This window comes from Doryrhamphus excisus, chromosome 19 (genome assembly GCF_030265055.1).
Source record: "Doryrhamphus excisus isolate RoL2022-K1 chromosome 19, RoL_Dexc_1.0, whole genome shotgun sequence".
Classification (NCBI taxonomy): domain Eukaryota; kingdom Metazoa; phylum Chordata; class Actinopteri; order Syngnathiformes; family Syngnathidae; genus Doryrhamphus; species Doryrhamphus excisus.
The window spans coordinates 16,621,405-16,642,065 of NC_080484.1; the positions used below are offsets into that span (position 1 = coordinate 16,621,405).

At 39.4% G+C, this 20,661-nt stretch overlaps 1 protein-coding gene across 2 annotated transcripts in view; it reads left to right on the top strand.

Annotated features, from left to right (window-relative positions):
- The first annotated feature begins 11,067 nt into the window (after positions 1–11,067).
- The window catches only part of LOC131107545 (glutamate receptor ionotropic, NMDA 2D), a 101,948-nt gene continuing 92,354 nt past the window's right edge, over positions 11,068–20,661 (top strand). For both annotated transcript variants that reach the window (XM_058057660.1, XM_058057663.1), the window contains exon 1: positions 11,068–11,373. The gene's annotated coding sequence lies outside the window, so the exon portion shown is untranslated. The remainder of the gene's footprint in view (positions 11,374–20,661) is intronic.

A 20,661-nucleotide genomic window follows, 5' to 3' on the forward strand; every position in this document is an offset into this window, starting at 1 on the left:
TAAAGGTAAAGGTAAAGGTAAAGGTAAAGGTAAAGGTAAAGGAAGGTAAAGGTAAAGGCCATTTTTCAGTAGTATTCATCTTGATCCAGATTGTGATCTTCTTCAAAGTGGATATTGTAAAGTGCACGCCACCACGTGCACGGTGTATGTGTGTTATTGTGTTATTGTGTATGTGTGTTATTGTGTATGTGTGTTATTGTGTTATTGTGTATGTGTGTTATTGTGTTATTGTGTATGTGTGTTATTGTGTTATTGTGCATGTGTGTTATTGTGTTATTGTGTATGTGTGTTATTGTGTTATTGTGTATGTGTGTTATTGTGTTATTGTGCATGTGTGTTATTGTGTTATTGTGTATGTGTGTTATTGTGTTATTGTGTATGTGTGTTATTGTGTTATTGTGCATGTGTGTTATTGTGTTATTGTGTATGTGTGTTATTGTGTTATTGTGTTATTGTGTATGTGTGTTATTGTGTTATTGTGTATGTGTGTTATTGTGTTATTGTGTATGTGTGTTATTGTGTTATTGTGTTATTGTGTTATTGTGCATGTGTGTTATTGTGTTATTGTGTTATTGTGTTATTGTGTATGTGTGTTATTGTGTTACTGTGTATGTGTGTTATTGTGTTACTGTGTATGTGTGTTATTGTGTTATTGTGTATGTGTGTTATTGTGTTATTGTGTATGTGTGTTATTGTGTTATTGTGTATGTGTGTTATTGTGTTATTGTGTATGTGTGTTATTGTGTTATTGTGTATGTGTGTTATTGTGTTATTGTGTATGTGTGTTATTGTGTTATTGTGTTATTGTGTATGTGTGTTATTGTGTTATTGTGTATGTGTGTTATTGTGTTATTGTGTATGTGTGTTATTGTGTATGTGTGTTATTGTGTTATTGTGTATGTGTGTTATTGTGTTATTGTGTTATTGTGTATGTGTGTTATTGTGTTATTGTGTATGTGTGTTATTGTGTTATTGTGTATGTGTGTTATTGTGTATGTGTGTTATTGTGTTATTGTGTATGTGTGTTATTGTGTTATTGTGTATGTGTGTTATTGTGTATGTGTGTTATTGTGTTATTGTGTATGTGTGTTATTGTGTTATTGTGTATGTGTGTTATTGTGTATGTGTGTTATTGTGTTATTGTGTATGTGTGTTATTGTGTTATTGTGTATGTGTGTTATTGTGTTACTGTGTATGTGTGTTATTGTGTTATTGTGTATGTGTGTTATTGTGTTATTGTGTATGTGTGTTATTGTGTTACTGTGCGAGCCATGGCGAGAGAGAGAGCGAGCCAGCCAGCCAGGCAGGGAGGCGGGGAGGGAGGGAGGGAGAGAAAGAGCGCTAGGTTGTTTGCTGCGAGCTAAACAGATGCGTAAATAGAGATAGCCAGTCCAGTCACATCAGATTAGCCCAAACAGCAACAGGCTAAGTCACACAAACACGCGGACGCAAAAGTGGGCGGCATCGGGCAACAGAGAGCCACAGAGGCCAAGCATCAAGCGCCTTTTATTAACCATAACACAAAAACGGCGCCGGGGAGCGGATTGCTCTGAAACAGTGACGACGCATCCCATCACATGCTTCATGAAGCCTAATGTCGCCATTCCAATATCTCCAGAAGCTCCAGGCGAGAGAGCGACAGAGAGAGAGAGAGAGAGAGAGAGAGCGAGAGAGAGAGAGAGGAGGGGGAGGGACAACAAGAGTGACAACAAGTGAAAAGTTGGAGCAACTGAACGTGTTTGATGGCGAACGCATCGCTGCAGAAGATCTGGAAGCCACGGGTCTTTCCACGCCATCTGGAGGTCCAATCAGCTTGATGAGCCCACGTTCTCCCCCTGATTGCCATACGGGCTGAGTGCTAAAACGCCTCAACGGCAGACTCCACCGAGCGCCATTTATATTCTTAATTGTGTGTCCTCTCCTCTTTCCATTACAAAAACAGCCATGACTCACTCCTTTTAACCAATGAATTCATCAATCAGGGGGTGGCCGGGGTGACCCCCACTTGACCCCCCCCCCTCCAGGCTTCATTGAGGGCATTAACTGAGTAGTTGGAAATGTGTTGGACAATGGCCCTGCTGTTTAAGCATGACAAAGCCCTGATGTGTGGCTGTAGGCAACACAAGTGGAGAATATCATTTTATATCACCCCCCCCCATAGTCACCTTTACACTCCTGTTACCCAATATAGTAGACATCATAAGACAAAATCAGATTTACAAAACCTGTTTGCACCTTCTAAATACACATTTTAACATGATTAGAGCCCTCTAGACATGAAATAACACCCCTATAGTCACCTTTACACGCCTATTACTCAATATAGTAGACATAATAAGAGAAAATCCGATTTAGAAAACCGGTTGACACCTTCTCAATAGACATTTTAACATGATTAGAGCCCTCTAGACATGAAATAACACCCCTATACTCACCTTTACACTCCTTTTACACAATATAGAAGACATCATGAGAGAAAATCAGATTTAGAAAACCCGTTTACACCTTCTAAATAGACATTTTAACATTATTAGAGCCCTCTTGACATGAAATAACAACCCTATAGTCACCTTTACACTCCCGTTAACCAATATTGCAGACATCATGAGAGAAAATCAGATTTAGAAAACCTGTTTACACCTTCTAAATACACATTTTAACATGATTAGAGCCCTCTAGACATGAAATAACAACCCTATAGTCACCTTTACACGCCTATTACTCAATATAGTAGACATAATAAGAGAAAATCCGATTTAGAAAACCGGTTGGCACCTTCTCAATAGACATTTTAACATGACTAGAGCCCTCTAGACATGAAATAACAACCCTATAGTCACCTTTACACTCCCATTAACCAATATAGTAGACATCATACGAGAAAATCAGACTTGGAAAACCTGTTTGCCACCTTCTAAATATGCTTTTTAACATCATCAGAGCCCTCCAGACATGAAATAACAACCCTATAGTCACCTTTGCACTCCTTTTACACAATATAGTAGACATAATAAGATAAAATCAGATTTAGAAAACCTGTTTACACCTTCTAAATAGACATTTTAACATTATTAGAGCCCTCTTGGCATGAAATAACAACCCTATAGTCACCTTTACACTCCCGTTAACCAATATTGCAGACATCATACGAGAAAATCAGACTTAGAAAACCTGTTTGCCACCTTCTAAATATGCTTTTTAACATCAGCAGAGCCCTCCAGACATGAAATAACAACCCTATAGTCACCTTTACACTCCTTTTACACAAAATAGAAGACATCATAAGAGAAAATCAGATTTAGAAAACCTGTTTGCACCTTCTAAATAGACATTTTAACATTATTAGAGCCCTCTAGACATGAAATAACACCCCTATAGTCACCTTTACACTCCCGTTAACCAATATTGCAGACATCATACGAGAAAATCAGACTCAGAAAACCTGTTTGCCACCTTCTAAATAAGCTTTTTAACATGATTAGAGCCCTCTAGACATGAAATAACACCCCTATACTCACCTTTACACTCCTTTTACACAATATAGAAGACATCATGAGAGAAAATCTGATTTAGAAAACTCGTTTACACCGTCTAAATACACATTTTAACATTATTAGAGCCCTCTAGACATGAAATAACAACCCTATAGTCAACTTTACACTCCTATTACCCAATATCGTAGACATCATAAGAGAAAATCAGATTTAGAAAATCTGTTTACCACCTTCTAAAAACACATTTTAACACGATTAGAGCCCTCTAGACATGAAATAACAACCCTATAGTCACCTTTACACTCTTTTACATAATATAGTAGACATCATAAAAGAAAGTCAAATTTAGAAAACCTGTTTGCCACCTTCTGAATACGCTTTTTAACATGATTAGAGCCCTCTAGACATGGAATAACACCCCTATAGTCACCTTTACACACCCGTTACCCAATATAGTAGACATAATAAGAGAAAATAAGACATACAACACAATATAAACTTACATGTCACTTATGGTGTCTGTACAGTACTTCCTTTGGTGGCTATTGTGTCATCAATGTAACATTACTGACACCTAGTGACCAGTTTAGAATACTACATGTCATCACAACATCTTTGAATGCGCCTTCCGAATGCCTTATATATGGATTTTACGTCATTTTTATGCTTAAAAATGCATAATTTATCCATATATTGGATGTATTTTTATATTTTTTATTTTTAAATTTTTATATATATTTGCATATTTTTGGATTAATAATATGCTGTGTTCACGAAACACAAAATTATTATTAATTATTATTATATTTATTTTAATAATTTAATAATTTAATAATTTAATAATTTAATAATTTAATAATTTAATAATTTAATAATTTAATAATTTAATAATTTAACAATTTTATAATTTTATTATTTTATAATTTTATTATTTTATTATTTATATTATATGTTATATTTTTGGAAAACATGAACATTTCTAAAGTGGCGAGGGATTACTGTAAGAGAAGACAAAAAAGTATCAAAATCAAAAAGTCATATAAGTCATAATAATAATAATATCATAAGTACAGAAGTCCTAGTATTTGTTCCATGGAAGACATTGCGTGTCTTTCTTTGCAAGCACGTCTGAAAGTAACCATGATGCCCCCGGTAGACGCGTCAGTGGATGACATCATCCTTCACCTAAAAAAGCCAACAACAACAACGTTCGATTCCAAGGCGTCAACGGTGAGTCAGTGCAAAGCGAGGTCGTTTTACATTCGCCATTTCCCAGACATTTGCTCATCGCCGTGGGACGCCGCGTCCTTGTCGTGTTTGCGGCACGACTCCGTTTGCTGTTTGGCGACTCGGCGGCGAGTCAAACAATGCAGCCTTTGTCGCTGTGGGAGGGGTCACAAACGCTCACGTATAGCGGCTAGCGCCTGTTTGCTTCTGACAGGAAATGACCATCTGGGATCTGGACGTGGACGTAACGCCCAATCAGTACTGATGGAAGTCTAAGCATATTGATGCTTGTTTCATTAGATGGAACTGAGGTGCGTGTCCATCATGAACCCAGACCTCCAGGGGTCACATGGGGTTTCCAGGGGTTTCCATCCATGGCCGAGTTCTGTTTGTGCTGTCTGTTGCTCTGAGGAACTTAGTGGACTTTGATGGGGTCACTCATTGGTGTCATGTGATCAGCCACATCAGACAAAGTGACAATCACCACTCTAGTGACACAGTACTACATTTTTTTAGGGCGAGAAGGGTGAGAAAGGGTGAGAGGGGTGAGAAAGGGTGAGAAGGGTTAGAAAGGGCGAGAAAGGGTTAGAAAGGGTTAGAAAGGGTGAGAAGGGTGAGAAAGGGCGAGAAAGGGTTAGAAAGGGTGAGAAAGGGTGAGAAGGGTGAGAAAGGTTAGAAAGGGTGAGAAGGATGAGAAAGGGTGAGAAGGGTGAGAAAGGGCGAGAAAGGGTGAGAAGGGTTTGAAAGGGCGAGAAAGGGTTAGAAAGGGCGAGAAAGGGTTAGAAAGGGTGAGAAGGGTGAGAAAGGTTAGAAAGGGTGAGAAGGATGAGAAAGTGTGAGAAGGGTGAGAAAGGGCGAGAAAGGGTGAGAAGGGTGAGAAAGGGCGAGAAAGGGTTAGAAAGGGCGAGAAAGGGTTAGAAAGGGTGAGAAGGGTGAGAAAGGGTTAGAAAGGGCGAGAAAGGGTGAGAAGGGTTAGAAAGGGTGAGAAGGATGAGAAAGGGTGAAAAGGGTGAGAAAGGGTGAGAAGGGTTTGAAAGGGCGAGAAAGGGTTAGAAAGGGCGAGAAAGGGTTAGAAAGGGTGAGAAGGGTGAGAAGGGTGAGAAGGGTGAGAAAGGGTTAGAAAGGGCGAGAAAGGGTGAGAAGGGTTAGAAAGGGTGAGAAGGATGAGAAAGGGTGAAAAGGGTGAAAAAAGGGGGAGAAAGGGTGAGAAGGGTTTGAAAGGGTGAGAAGGATGAGAAAGGGTGAGAAGGTTGAGAAAGGGCGAGAAAGGGTGAGAAGGGTGAGAAGGCTTAGAAAGGGCGAGAAAAGGTTAGAAAGGGTGAGAAAGTGTGAGAAGGGTGAGAAAGGGCGAGAAAGGGTGAGAAGGGTTTGAAAGTGTGAGAAGGGTTAGAAAGGGTGAGAAGGGTGTGAAAGGGCGAGAAAGGGCAAGAAAGGGTTAGAAAGGGCGAGAAAGGGTGAGAAGGGTGAGAAGGGTTAGAAAGGGTGAGAAGGATGAGAAAGGGTGAGAAGGGTGAGAAAGGGCGAGAAAGGGTTAGAAAGGGTGAGAAGGGTGAGAAAGGGCGGGAAAGGGTGAGAAGGGCGAGAAAGGGTTAGAAAGGGTGAGAAAGGGTAAGAAGGGTTAGGAAGGGTGAGAAAGGGTTAGAAAAGGTGAGAAAGGGTAAGAAGGGTTAGGAAGGGTGAGAAAGGGTTAGAAAGGGCGAGAAGGACGAGAAAGGGCGAGAAAGGGTGAGAAAGGATGAGAAAGGGTGAGAAAGGGTGAGAAGGGTTAGAAAGGGTGAGAAGGGTGAGACAGGGTGAACAAGGGTGAGAAGGATGAGAAAGTGTGATAAGATGCTGTAGGTTGCCGATGACGACGAGGCTGAAGAGAGACACAGGAAGACACAGGAAGACACAGGAAGACACAGGAAGACACAGGAAGACACAGGAAGACACAGGAAGACACAGGAAGGTAGACAGGAAGACACAGGAAGACACAGGAAGACACAGGAAGGTAGACAGGAAGACACAGGAAGACACAGGAAGACACAGGAAGACACAGGAAGACACAGGAAGACACAGGAAGACACAGGAAGGTAGACAGGAAGACACAGGAAGGTAGACAGGAAGACACAGGAAGACACAGGAAGACACAGGAAGGTAGACAGGAAGACACAGGAAGGTAGATAGGAAGACACAGGAAGACACAGGAAGACACAGGAAGACACAGGAAGACACAGGAAGACACAGGAAGGTAGGCAGGAAGACACAGGAAGACACAGGAAGACACAGGAAGACACAGGAAGACACAGGAAGACACAGGAAGGTAGGCAGGAAGACACAGGAAGACACAGGAAGACACAGGAAGGTAGACAGGAAGACACAGGAAGACACAGGAAGACACAGGAAGACACAGGAAGGTAGACAGGAAGACACAGGAAGGTAGACAGGAAGACACAGGAAGACACAGGAAGACACAGGAAGGTAGACAGGAAGACACAGGAAGACACAGGAAGGTAGGCAGGAAGACACAGGAAGACACAGGAAGACACAGGAAGACACAGGAAGACACAGGAAGACACAGGAAGGTAGACAGGAAGACACAGGAAGACACAGGAAGGTAGGCAGGAAGACACAGGAAGACACAGGAAGACACAGGAAGACACAGGAAGACACAGGAAGGTAGACAGGAAGACACAGGAAGACACAGGAAGACACAGGAAGACACAGGAAGACACAGGAAGGTAGGCAGGAAGACACAGGAAGACACAGGAAGACACAGGAAGGTAGGCAGGAAGACACAGGAAGACACAGGAAGACACAGGAAGACACAGGAAGACACAGGAAGACACAGGAAGGTAGACAGGAAGACACAGGAAGACACAGGAAGACACAGGAAGGTAGACAGGAAGACACAGGAAGACACAGGAAGACACAGGAAGACACAGGAAGACACAGGAAGACACAGGAAGACACAGGAAGGTAGACAGGAAGACACAGGAAGACACAGGAAGGTAGACAGGAAGACACAGGAAGGTAGACAGGAAGACACAGGAAGACACAGGAAGACACAGAAAGGTAGACAGGAAGACACAGGAAGACACAGGAAGACACAGGAAGACACAGGAAGACACAGGGAGGTAGACAGGAAGACACAGGAAGACACAGGAAGACACAGGAAGACACAGGAAGACACAGGAAGGTAGGCAGGAAGACACAGGAAGACACAGGAAGACACAGGAAGGTAGACAGGAAGACACAGGAAGACACAGGAAGACACAGGAAGACACAGGAAGACACAGGAAGGTAGACAGGAAGACACAGGAAGACACAGGAAGACACAGGAAGGTAGACAGGAAGACACAGGAAGACACAGGAAGGTAGACAGGAAGACACAGGAAGACACAGGAAGACACAGGAAGGTAGACAGGAAGACACAGGAAGACACAGGAAGACACAGGAAGACACAGGAAGGTAGACAGGAAGACACAGGAAGGTAGACAGGAAGACACAGGAAGGTAGACAGGAAGACATAGGAAGGTAGACAGGAAGACACAGGAAGGTAGACAGGAAGACACAGGAAGGTAGACAGGAAGACATAGGAAGGTAGACAGGAAGACACAGGAAGACACAGGAAGGTAGGCAGGAAGACACAGGAAGACACAGGAAGACACAGGAAGGTAGACAGGAAGACACAGGAAGACACAGGAAGGTAGACAGGAAGACACAGGAAGACACAGGAAGACACAGGAAGACACAGGAAGACACAGGAAGACACAGGAAGACACAGGAAGGTAGACAGGAAGACACAGGAAGGTAGACAGGAAGACACAGGAAGACACAGGAAGGTAGACAGGAAGACACAGGAAGACACAGGAAGGTAGACAGGAAGACACAGGAAGACACAGGAAGACACAGGAAGACACAGGAAGGTAGACAGGAAGACACAGGAAGACACAGGAAGACACAGGAAGACACAGGAAGACACAGGAAGGTAGACAGGAAGACACAGGAAGACACAGGAAGGTAGACAGGAAGACACAGGAAGACACAGGAAGACACAGGAAGGTAGACAGGAAGACACAGGAAGACACAGGAAGACACAGGAAGACACAGGAAGGTAGACAGGAAGACACAGGAAGGTAGACAGGAAGACACAGGAAGGTAGACAGGAAGACATAGGAAGGTAGACAGGAAGACACAGGAAGGTAGACAGGAAGACACAGGAAGGTAGACAGGAAGACATAGGAAGGTAGACAGGAAGACACAGGAAGACACAGGAAGGTAGGCAGGAAGACACAGGAAGACACAGGAAGACACAGGAAGGTAGACAGGAAGACACAGGAAGACACAGGAAGGTAGACAGGAAGACACAGGAAGACACAGGAAGACACAGGAAGACACAGGAAGACACAGGAAGACACAGGAAGACACAGGAAGGTAGACAGGAAGACACAGGAAGGTAGACAGGAAGACACAGGAAGACACAGGAAGGTAGACAGGAAGACACAGGAAGACACAGGAAGGTAGACAGGAAGACACAGGAAGACACAGGAAGACACAGGAAGACACAGGAAGGTAGACAGGAAGACACAGGAAGACACAGGAAGACACAGGAAGACACAGGAAGACACAGGAAGGTAGACAGGAAGACACAGGAAGACACAGGAAGGTAGACAGGAAGACACAGGAAGACACAGGAAGACACAGGAAGGTAGACAGGAAGACACAGGAAGGTAGACAGGAAGACACAGGAAGGTAGACAGGAAGACATAGGAAGGTAGACAGGAAGACACAGGAAGGTAGACAGGAAGACACAGGAAGGTAGACAGGAAGACATAGGAAGGTAGACAGGAAGACACAGGAAGACACAGGAAGGTAGGCAGGAAGACACAGGAAGACACAGGAAGACACAGGAAGGTAGACAGGAAGACACAGGAAGACACAGGAAGGTAGACAGGAAGACACAGGAAGACACAGGAAGACACAGGAAGACACAGGAAGACACAGGAAGACACAGGAAGACACAGGAAGGTAGACAGGAAGACACAGGAAGGTAGACAGGAAGACACAGGAAGACACAGGAAGGTAGACAGGAAGACACAGGAAGACACAGGAAGGTAGACAGGAAGACACAGGAAGACACAGGAAGACACAGGAAGACACAGGAAGGTAGACAGGAAGACACAGGAAGACACAGGAAGACACAGGAAGACACAGGAAGACACAGGAAGGTAGACAGGAAGACACAGGAAGACACAGGAAGGTAGACAGGAAGACACAGGAAGACACAGGAAGACACAGGAAGGTAGACAGGAAGACACAGGAAGGTAGACAGGAAGACACAGGAAGGTAGACAGGAAGACATAGGAAGGTAGACAGGAAGACACAGGAAGGTAGACAGGAAGACACAGGAAGGTAGACAGGAAGACATAGGAAGGTAGACAGGAAGACACAGGAAGACACAGGAAGGTAGGCAGGAAGACACAGGAAGACACAGGAAGACACAGGAAGGTAGACAGGAAGACACAGGAAGACACAGGAAGGTAGACAGGAAGACACAGGAAGACACAGGAAGACACAGGAAGACACAGGAAGACACAGGAAGACACAGGAAGACACAGGAAGGTAGACAGGAAGACACAGGAAGGTAGACAGGAAGACACAGGAAGACACAGGAAGGTAGACAGGAAGACACAGGAAGACACAGGAAGGTAGACAGGAAGACACAGGAAGACACAGGAAGACACAGGAAGACACAGGAAGGTAGACAGGAAGACACAGGAAGACACAGGAAGACACAGGAAGACACAGGAAGGTAGACAGGAAGACACAGGAAGGTAGACAGGAAGACGCGAAGGAAAAGTTGTTCCTGATTCCTGATCAGTTTCCCGCCGCTGTGACGTCTCCGTGTTGCTTGGGAAGCAGAAAGTGAACATGGTGGTGGTGGTGGTGGGGGGGGGTGAGCGGGAGAAGGATGGATGGATGAGGGAAGGAGGGGAGGGGTTCATGTAGAAGAGCCTCGCCGAGGAGGACAATGGGGGGGGGGGGGGGGGGGTTGAGTGGTTCTAGTAAATATTTATATTGCATTATGATACGAGCAAGCGAGTGAAAGAGCGGGAGAGGGGAGTGGGGGGGGGGGGGGGTCGGAGGAAGGGGAGGGGGGGGGGGCGTATGGAGCCTCCATCCCTTTATTCATTTTATTCCGCTCCGCTAAGTTTAGCATTCAACACGTGTCGCCTGGGATGGAGGGAGGGAGGGGGGGGGATACAGGAGAGAGAGAGAGAGAGAGAGGTTGATGGTTGCTAGGTGACGGGGGGGGGGCGCATATACTGAATTTTAACCAAAGAACAGCCAAAGAGGGTGTGTGTGTGTGTGTGTGTGTGTGTGACAGAGAGAGAGAGAGAGAAGGAGAGGAAGAAAGAGAGAGAGAGGGAGCGGGAGTGAGGGAGGAAGAGCTGGCCGCACGCATGTAGAACATACATGTATGTTTAGGGAGATATTTTCCCGGCGTGTGTGTGAGAGTGCGTGCGTGTGCGAGTGTGTGTAACACGCACACACACACACACACATGCGCGCGCGGGTGCGGGCGCAAAACGGATACCGTCAAACGGGAAGGATGTGAAAAAGGATGGAGGGACGCAGGGAAAGAGGGGGGACAGGCTGGTGAAAAACAGTAAGTGCTTTTCATTGGAATTGTCTTTGCATCACACACACACGTACACACACACACACACACACACGTTAACACACACACACACACACATGTTGGATGAACTGCGGTTGGAAGCCGAAGAGGAGGTGGACAGGCGTCACGCAGCCGGGGGTGGTGAGGTGCAAGCGGCTGGCGCACCGGAGCTGTGACCCTTCTGTCATTGGTGCAAACTCACCGTGTTGCACACACACACACACACACACACACACACACACACACACACACACACACACACCGGCACTCTGTTGAGTCATGAATGACAACAACGGTTAGGAATTTTGTGTGTGTTGTGTTGGGAAGTCTTAAAAGAACCATGCTGGTGATACTGATGCTGATGATACTGGTGCTGATGCTGATGATGCTGATGATGCTGATGATGCTGATGCTGATGCTGCAGCCGCGCCGCTGCAGATGCACGATCATATCTGTTGATGCTCATTTGCGTTGTCGCTCTCTGCATGCATGTGTGTGTGTGTGTGTGTGTGTGTGGAAAAAAGCCGCAAGATTTACCCCCCCCCCCCCCCGTCCCCCCCCCGATTATGATATTGGCGGGATGTTTGTGTGTGTGTGATGTGAGGGATGCTCTCGCTGTTGCCACCGAGGAATCTTCCCTCACTTACACATGCAGCAGCTTAGTGTGTATGTGTGTGTGTATGTGTGTGTGTGTGTGTGTGTTTATTTCATGTAAATGTATTACACACACACACACACACACACAACTTTGTGACAACATTCTTACAGGACTTGAGTTGAGGTGAAGCAGCCCTTAGTATTAGCATGACCACCACCATCATCTCCATGCTGTTGACCACAAGGAAAAAGGGTGTGTGTGTGTGTGTGTGTGTGTGTGTGTTCCCCTGCAGTGGTTGTGAGTGTTAGAGCAAATACACTCCTAGTGATTGCATTCACCCACAATAAATGGATGGGTAAAAAAAAAAAAAAAAAAAAAAAAAAAAAGAGCTGATATCCATTTCAATCAGCTTCCATGCACCACAGGTGACTTGCTCATCAACGTGCACGCAGGCGCACTGCTGCAGTGCACCGGACGCAAAGTCGCCTCCAGATCTGCTATGGATAAATATACAGTACACAGTACACTGTACACAGTACACAGTACACAAGATACATTGTGGTGTAAAACACACACTGGCAGGCAATTAGACTAGAAAGCAACTTTATAAAACACAACGTTGGAATGCAACATGTGAAACTAAACACCGCAAAAACAAATATTGAAATACTAAAATATTGTAAAATGAAATGTAAAACAAAATGTTGTAACGTGAAACACTGTAATTAAAAAATATATAAAACACAACATTGTAAAACGAAATGTTGAAATATTAAATATTGAAATACTAAATATTGTAAAATGAAATGTAAAACAAAATGTTGTAACGTGAAACACTGTAATTAAAAAATATATAAAACAAAACATTGTAAAACAAAATGTTGAAATATTAAATATTGAAATACTAAATATTGTCAAATGAAATGTAAAACAAAATGTTGAAATATTAAATATTGAAATACTAAATATTGTCAAATGAAATGTAAAACAAAATGTTGTAACGTGAAACACTGTAATAAAAAAAATTATAAAACAAAACATTGTAAAACAAAATGTTGAAATATTAAATATTGAAATTCTAAATATTGTAAAATGAAATGTAAAACAAAATGTTGTAACGTGAAACACTGTAATAAAAAATTATAAAACACAACATTGTAAAACGAAATGTTGAAATATTAAATATTGAAATACAAAATATTGTAAAATGAAATGTAAAACAAAATGTTGTAACATGAAAAACTGTAATAAAAAAACAAAACATTGTAAAATTAAATGCTGAAATACTAAATATTGTAAACTGAAATGTAAAAAAAAATGTTGTAACATGAAACACTGAAATAAAAAATATAAAACAAAACATTGTAAAACAAAATGTTGAAATATTAAATATTGAAATACAAAATATTGTAAATACTAAATATTGATGTTGTAACTTGAAAGACTGTAATAAAAAACTTTATAAAACAAAACGTTGTAATGCAACATGTGACACTAAACATTGCAAAAATAAATATTGAAATACTAAATATTGTAAAATGAAATGTTGTAAAACAAAATGTTGTAACGTGAAACATTCATTCATTCATTCATTCATTTTCTACCGCTTCTGTGATAAAAAAACTTTATAAAACACAACGTTGTAATGCAACACGTGAAACTAAACACTGCAAAACGAAATATTGAAAGTCAAAATATTGTAAAATGAAATGTAAAACAAAATGTTGTAACGTGAAACACTGTAAGAAAAAAATTTATAAAACAAAACATTGTAAAACAAAATGTTGAAATATTAAATATTGAAATACAAAATATTGTAAAATGAAATGTAAAACAAAATGTTGTAACGTGAAACACTGTAATAAAAAAAATTATAAAACAAAACATTGTAAAACAAAATGTTGAAATATTAAATATTGAAATACAAAATATTGTAAAATGAAATGTTGTAACGTGAAACACTGTAATAAAAAAATTTATAAAACAAAACATTGTAAAACAAAATGTTGAAATATTAAATATTGAAATACAAAATATTGTAAAATGAAATGTTGTAACGTGAAACACTGTAATAAAAAATTATAAAACAAAACATTGTAAAAGAAAATGTTGAAATATTAAATATTGAAATACAAAATATTGTAAAATGAAATGTAAAACAAAATGTTGTAACGTGAAACACTGTGATAGCAAAAAAATTTACGAAACAAAACATTGTAAAACGAAATGTTGAAATATTAAATATTGAAATACTAAATATTGTAAAATGAAATGTTGTAAAATGAAATGTTGTAACGTGAAACACTGTAATAAAAAAACAAAACGTTGTAATGTAACATGTGACACTAAACATTGCAAAAATAAATTTGAAATACTAAATATTGTAAAATGAAATGCTGTAAAACGAAATGTTGTAACGTGAAACATTCATTCATTCATTCATTTTCTACCGCTTCTGTAATAAAAAAACTTTATAAAACACAACGTTGTAATGCAACATACTGTATACTGTATACATATATGTGCAATTACTCATACAATTTGATTTATTTTTGTAAAAAAATATATATAATAATGCACATTTAATATTTAAACTTTTGACTACATGCATATTATTTTGAAAAAATGTCCCATAAAATTACATCTTTATTTGAGCAAAATATATAACAAAGTAATAATAATAATAATATAACAGTATGAAATAAATCTTGCAATTTATATAAATTTATAGAATTTGTTCCCTCCATTTTTTCCTTCGTTTTGTTTTTTGTAAAAAATAAATGTGTAAAATAGCTTTCAATCATGTCAAATATTGCTTGTAAAAAATGTGTGTAAAATGAGAACTTATTTATGTTTTTATGTTTGTTTTTTATTATTTATGTCAAGGATTTTTTGCTCATTCATACGTGTTTGCCGCATCATGGACACCCCCCCCCCCCCCACATTGATTCATTGACTTTGTGCAGGGAACCTTCAAGCCCTTCCTGTGATCAATTTCCATGTCTTCCCTCCCTCCCCCATTGGTTGTATGTTTGATGTAACATTACAGCACCCCCCCCCCCCCCGCAAAAAAAAAAAAACACTAGTGAAGTCATGAAGGTACAGATGATTAGCATAGAACATCAATTAGCCCGTAAGGACATCAGAGGTCCAGCCCCCCCCCCCCCCTGCCCCCCCACCTTCAATCTGCGTTGATGAAGCAGTTACATATTCACTTTGTTGTGTTTGACAGCCGTATGCGCCCGTTATCAGGCCATTACGGGCGGCTGGATCGCCTCCGACGGGGCAAACGCCACAGATGGTGCATGCCATTCATCATTAATAGTATCATTATTATTATTATTATTATTAATATAATAATAACAATTTGCTTTACACAACTCGGAAAATATGATGATATATTACATAGGTACACCATATAGTAAATAAAGAAACTATAGAAAATAAACACTAGACATGTAAACAGAACGCTGGAGAAAAAAAATGTCGTAACATTAAATTTTGTAACACGAACTGTTGTAACACAAAATGCCGTAACATGAAACTGTTATTATTACTGTTAGTATACGTAGACGTGTAAACGGAACGCTGTAGAACAAAATGTCGTAACATTACATTTTGTAACATGAAATGTCGTAACATGAAACTGTAATTATTCCTGTTATTACGTGTAGCCATGTAAACGGAACGCTGTAGAAAAAAATGTCGTAACATTACATTTTGTAACACAAACTGTTGTAACATCAAACTGTAATTATTACTGTTGTTACGTGTAGACGTGTAAAAGGAACGCTGTCAAAAAAAATTGTTGTTACATTACATTTTGTAACACGAACTGTTGTAACACAAAATGCCGTAACATGAAACTGTTATTATTACTGTTAGCACGTGTAGACATGTAAACGGAACGCTGTAGAAAAAATGTCGTAACATTACATTTTGTAACACAAACTGTTGTAACACAAAATGCCGTAACATGAAACTGTTATTATTACTGTTAGTATACGTAGACATGTAAACGGAACGCTGTAGAACAAAATGTCGTAACATAAAATTTTGTAACATGAAATGTCGTAACATCAAACTGTAATTATTACTGTTATTACGTGTAGCCATGTAAACGGAACGCTGTCGAAAAAAAATGTTGTAACATTACATTTTGTAACACGAACTGTTGTAACACAAAATGCCGTAACATGAAACTGTTATTATTACTGTTAGTACGTGTAGACATGTAAACGGAACGCTGTAGAACAAAATGTCGTAACATTACATTTTGTAACACGAACTGCTGTAACACAAAATGCCGTAACATGAAACTGTTATTATTACTGTTGTTACGTGTAGACATGTAAACAGAACGCTGTAGAACAAAATGTCGTAACATTAAATTTTGTAACACGAACTGCTGTAACACAAAATGCCGTAACATGAAACTGTTATTATTACTGTTAGTATACGTAGACATGTAAACGGAACGCTGTAGAACAAAATGTAGTAACATTAAATTTTGTAACAAGAAATGTCGTAACATCAAACTGTAACTATTCCTGTTATTACGTGTAGACATGTAAACGGAACGCTGTCGAAAAAAATGTCGTAACATTACATTTTTTAACACGAACTGTTGTAACACAAAAAGCCGTAACATGAAACGGTTATTATTACTGTTAGTACATGAAGACGTGTAAACGGAACGCTGTAGAACAAAATGTCGTAACATGAATTGTTGTAACACGAACTGCTGTAACACGAAATGTCGTAACATGAAACTGTTATTATTACTGTTAGTATATGCAGACATGTAAACGGAACGCTGTAGAAAAAAATGTCGTAACATTAAATTTTGTAACACGAACTGCTGTAACACAAAATGCCGTAACATGAAACTGTAATTATTACTGTTAGTACATGAAGACGTGTAAACGGAACGCTGTCGAAAAAAATGTCGTAACATTAAATTTTGTAACACAAACTGTTGTAACACAAAATGCCGTAACATGAAACTGTTATTATTACTGTTAGTATACGTAGACATGTAAACGGGACGCTGTAGAACAAAATGTAGTAACATTAAATTTTGTAACAAGAAATGTCGTAACATCAAACTGTAACTATTCCTGTTATTACGTGTAGACATGTAAACGGAACGCTGTAGAAAAAAATGTCGTAACATTACATTTTGTAACACGAACTGTTGTAACATCAAACTGTAATTATTACTGTTGTTACGTGTAGACATGTAAACGGAACGCTGTCGAAAAAAATGTCGTAACATTACATTTTTTAACACGAACTGTTGTAACACAAAAAGCCGTAACATGAAACGGTTATTATTACTGTTAGTACATGAAGACGTGTAAACGGAACGCTGTAGAACAAAATGTCGTAACATGAATTGTTGTAACACGAACTGCTGTAACACGAAATGTCGTAACATGAAACTGTTATTATTACTGTTAGTATATGCAGACATGTAAACGGAACGCTGTAGAAAAAAATGTCGTAACATTAAATTTTGTAACACGAACTGCTGTAACACAAAATGCCGTAACATGAAACTGTAATTATTACTGTTAGTACATGAAGACGTGTAAACGGAACGCTGTAGAAAAAAATGTCGTAACATTAAATTTTGTAACACAAACTGTTGTAACACAAAATGCCGTAACATGAAACTGTAATTATTACTGTTAGTACATGAAGACGTGTAAACGGAACGCTGTAGAAAAAAATGTCGTAACATTAAATTTTGTAACACAAACTGTTGTAACACAAAATGCCGTAACATGAAACTGTTATTATTACTGTTAGTATACGTAGACATGTAAACGGGACGCTGTAGAACAAAATGTAGTAACATTAAATTTTGTAACAAGAAATGTCGTAACATCAAACTGTAACTATTCCTGTTATTACGTGTAGACATGTAAACGGAACGCTGTAGAAAAAAATGTCGTAACATTACATTTTGTAACACGAACTGTTGTAACATCAAACTGTAATTATGACTGTTGTTACGTGTAGACATGTAAACGGAACGCTGTCGAAAAAAATGTTGTAACATTACATTTTGTAACACGAACTGTTGTAACACAAAATGCTGTAACATGAAACTGTTATTATTACTGTTAGTACGTGTAGACGTGTAAACGGAACGCTGTAGAAAAAAATGTCGTAACATTACATTTTGTAACACGAACTGTTGTAACATCAAACTGTAATTATGACTGTTGTTACGTGTAGACATGTAAACGGAACGCTGGAGAAAAAAATGTCGTAACATTACATTTTTTAACACGAACTGTTGTAACACAAAAAGCCGTAGCATAAAACTGTTATTATTACTGTTAGTACATGAAGACGTGTAAACGGAACGCTGTAGAACAAAATGTCGTTACATGAATTGTTGTAACACGAACTGCTGTAACACGAAATGCCGTAACATGAAACTGTTATTATTACTGTCATCAGAACAATAAAGTTTTCCATAGAATGTAAATGACATAGTTAAAGGAAAAGTAAGAAATTGAGGACAAGGCCATGTGACCTTTCGGGGACACGAGGGTGACGACGGAGGGTGTTTGGAATGCTTTGTCCTACAATGCCGGATGTCCTCGAACGTGACAGAAAACAGCATCAGTTGGGATCTGGGAGCAAAACAAAGCGGAGCTGTCAGCGACGTTGGCGGCGAGCTAATTAGTTCTTCTGGTGACGCCACGGCGTACCCGGCCGTCACCGGCCGTCAGCGGCCAATGGGGAAAAAGAAAAGTGATTTTCTTTGAAGATGGCAAAACCAGGAGGTAATTGTGCATCTCAGTGGACCACGTTCACGAGCTGGTTCGTGCATTTGCACCGATCCACGCCCAGACTGCATTCATAACCTTGATGATGCCGGCGAGTCTATCGGCTGACCCGGTCACGCTCCACGACGACGATGCTACGATGCTACGATGCTACGATGCTTCCTTCTTCACGCTCCTTTGCTCGTCCTATTGATTTTTACACTTAGACAGAAAACAGCCTGCATCTCAGCGGCCCGGCACGGTGACACAGCATTTCTTTTTTATTTACTCATTTTAAAGCCATTTTGCATTTATTATTTTATAAAACAATATATAATATAATTTTTATTTTTATTTTTATTTTTATTTTTATTTTTATTTTTATTTTTATTTTTATTTTTATTTTTATTTTTATTTTTATTTTTATTTTTATTTTTATTTTTATTTTTATTTTTATTTTTATTTTTATTTTTATTTTTATTTTTATTCTTATTTTTATTTTTATAAATATCTTCATTTTTATATTAGCAGTCCCAGTCTGCTATCATGTTCACATCTTCTGTGTTTTTTCTCACCAGCATCTCCAGACCTGCATCATGAAGACACTCCATCCCACTCCACTACCACCAGCATCAGCATCTCCACCAGCATCAGCATCTCCACCAGCATCAGCATCTCCACCAGCACCACCACCACCAGCATTAGCATCTCCACCAGCATCAGCATCTCCACCACCAGCATCAGCATCTCCAGCATCAGCACCACTACCAGCATCAGCATCTCCACCACCAGCATCAGTATCTCCACCATTATCAGCACCACTACCAGCATCAGCATCACCACCAGCATCAGCATCTCCACCAGCACCTCCACCAGCACCACTACTTCATTCATTTACTAATAACCCAATATAATAGACATAATAAGAGAAAATAAGACATATAAAACATAGGAAGCTTGTTTATGACCTTCTACCTTCTTACATTATATATCACTATATTGACCGTTACTATGGTAACCATTATGTCATTGGATGCTCCTCCTACTTTGGTACGTGACTCAAAATAAATAAATAAAAATATATATATAATAAAAATTTAAAACATAATAAGTAAAAAAATATTTAAAAAAATACCAAATAAATAAATAAATATAATTTTTTATAAAAAAAAAATGTAAATTAAAATAAAAAATAACTTAAACTATATTAGAAAAGCAGGAAGTGAACAAATGTAAGAGTTAGTGATTGTAAAAGTACCAGATGGAGGGGTAGGATTTAATAAGCTTTGCTTCTTCCTACTCCTTTTGGACATGTGGAACTGGGAACTGATGATGGGATGCACTCAATTGGAATCTGATTAAAATTAAAATTAAAATTAAAATTAAAATTAAAATTAAAATTAAAATTAAAATTAAAATTAAAATTAAAATTAAAATTAAAATTAAAATTAAAATTAAAATTAAAATTAAAATTAAAATGTATAAAATACATTAAAAAAACTTAAATTATATTAGGAAAGCAGGAAGTGAACCAATGTAATAGTTAGTGATTGTAAAAGTACCAGATGGAGGGGTAGGATTTAATAAGCTTTGCTTCTTCCTACTCCTTTTGGACATGTGGAACTGGGAACTGATTATGGGATGCACTCAATTGGAATCTGATGCATGTTCACATGAAATGAAACCATTAGCATTAGCATATTCCATTTCTAAATAAGGATCCCAGATATGTATTTATCAGGGAGGGGTTAACCACCAATAAGGAGGGGTGGCCGTACCTCCAAACAATCGGTAAAAGGGTTACTCTTGGTATCTGCTGTAAAAGATGTTATGAGATAGCGTTAATGGATGAATCATTACACACGTAGGAAATAGAGATAGCCCACACGCACA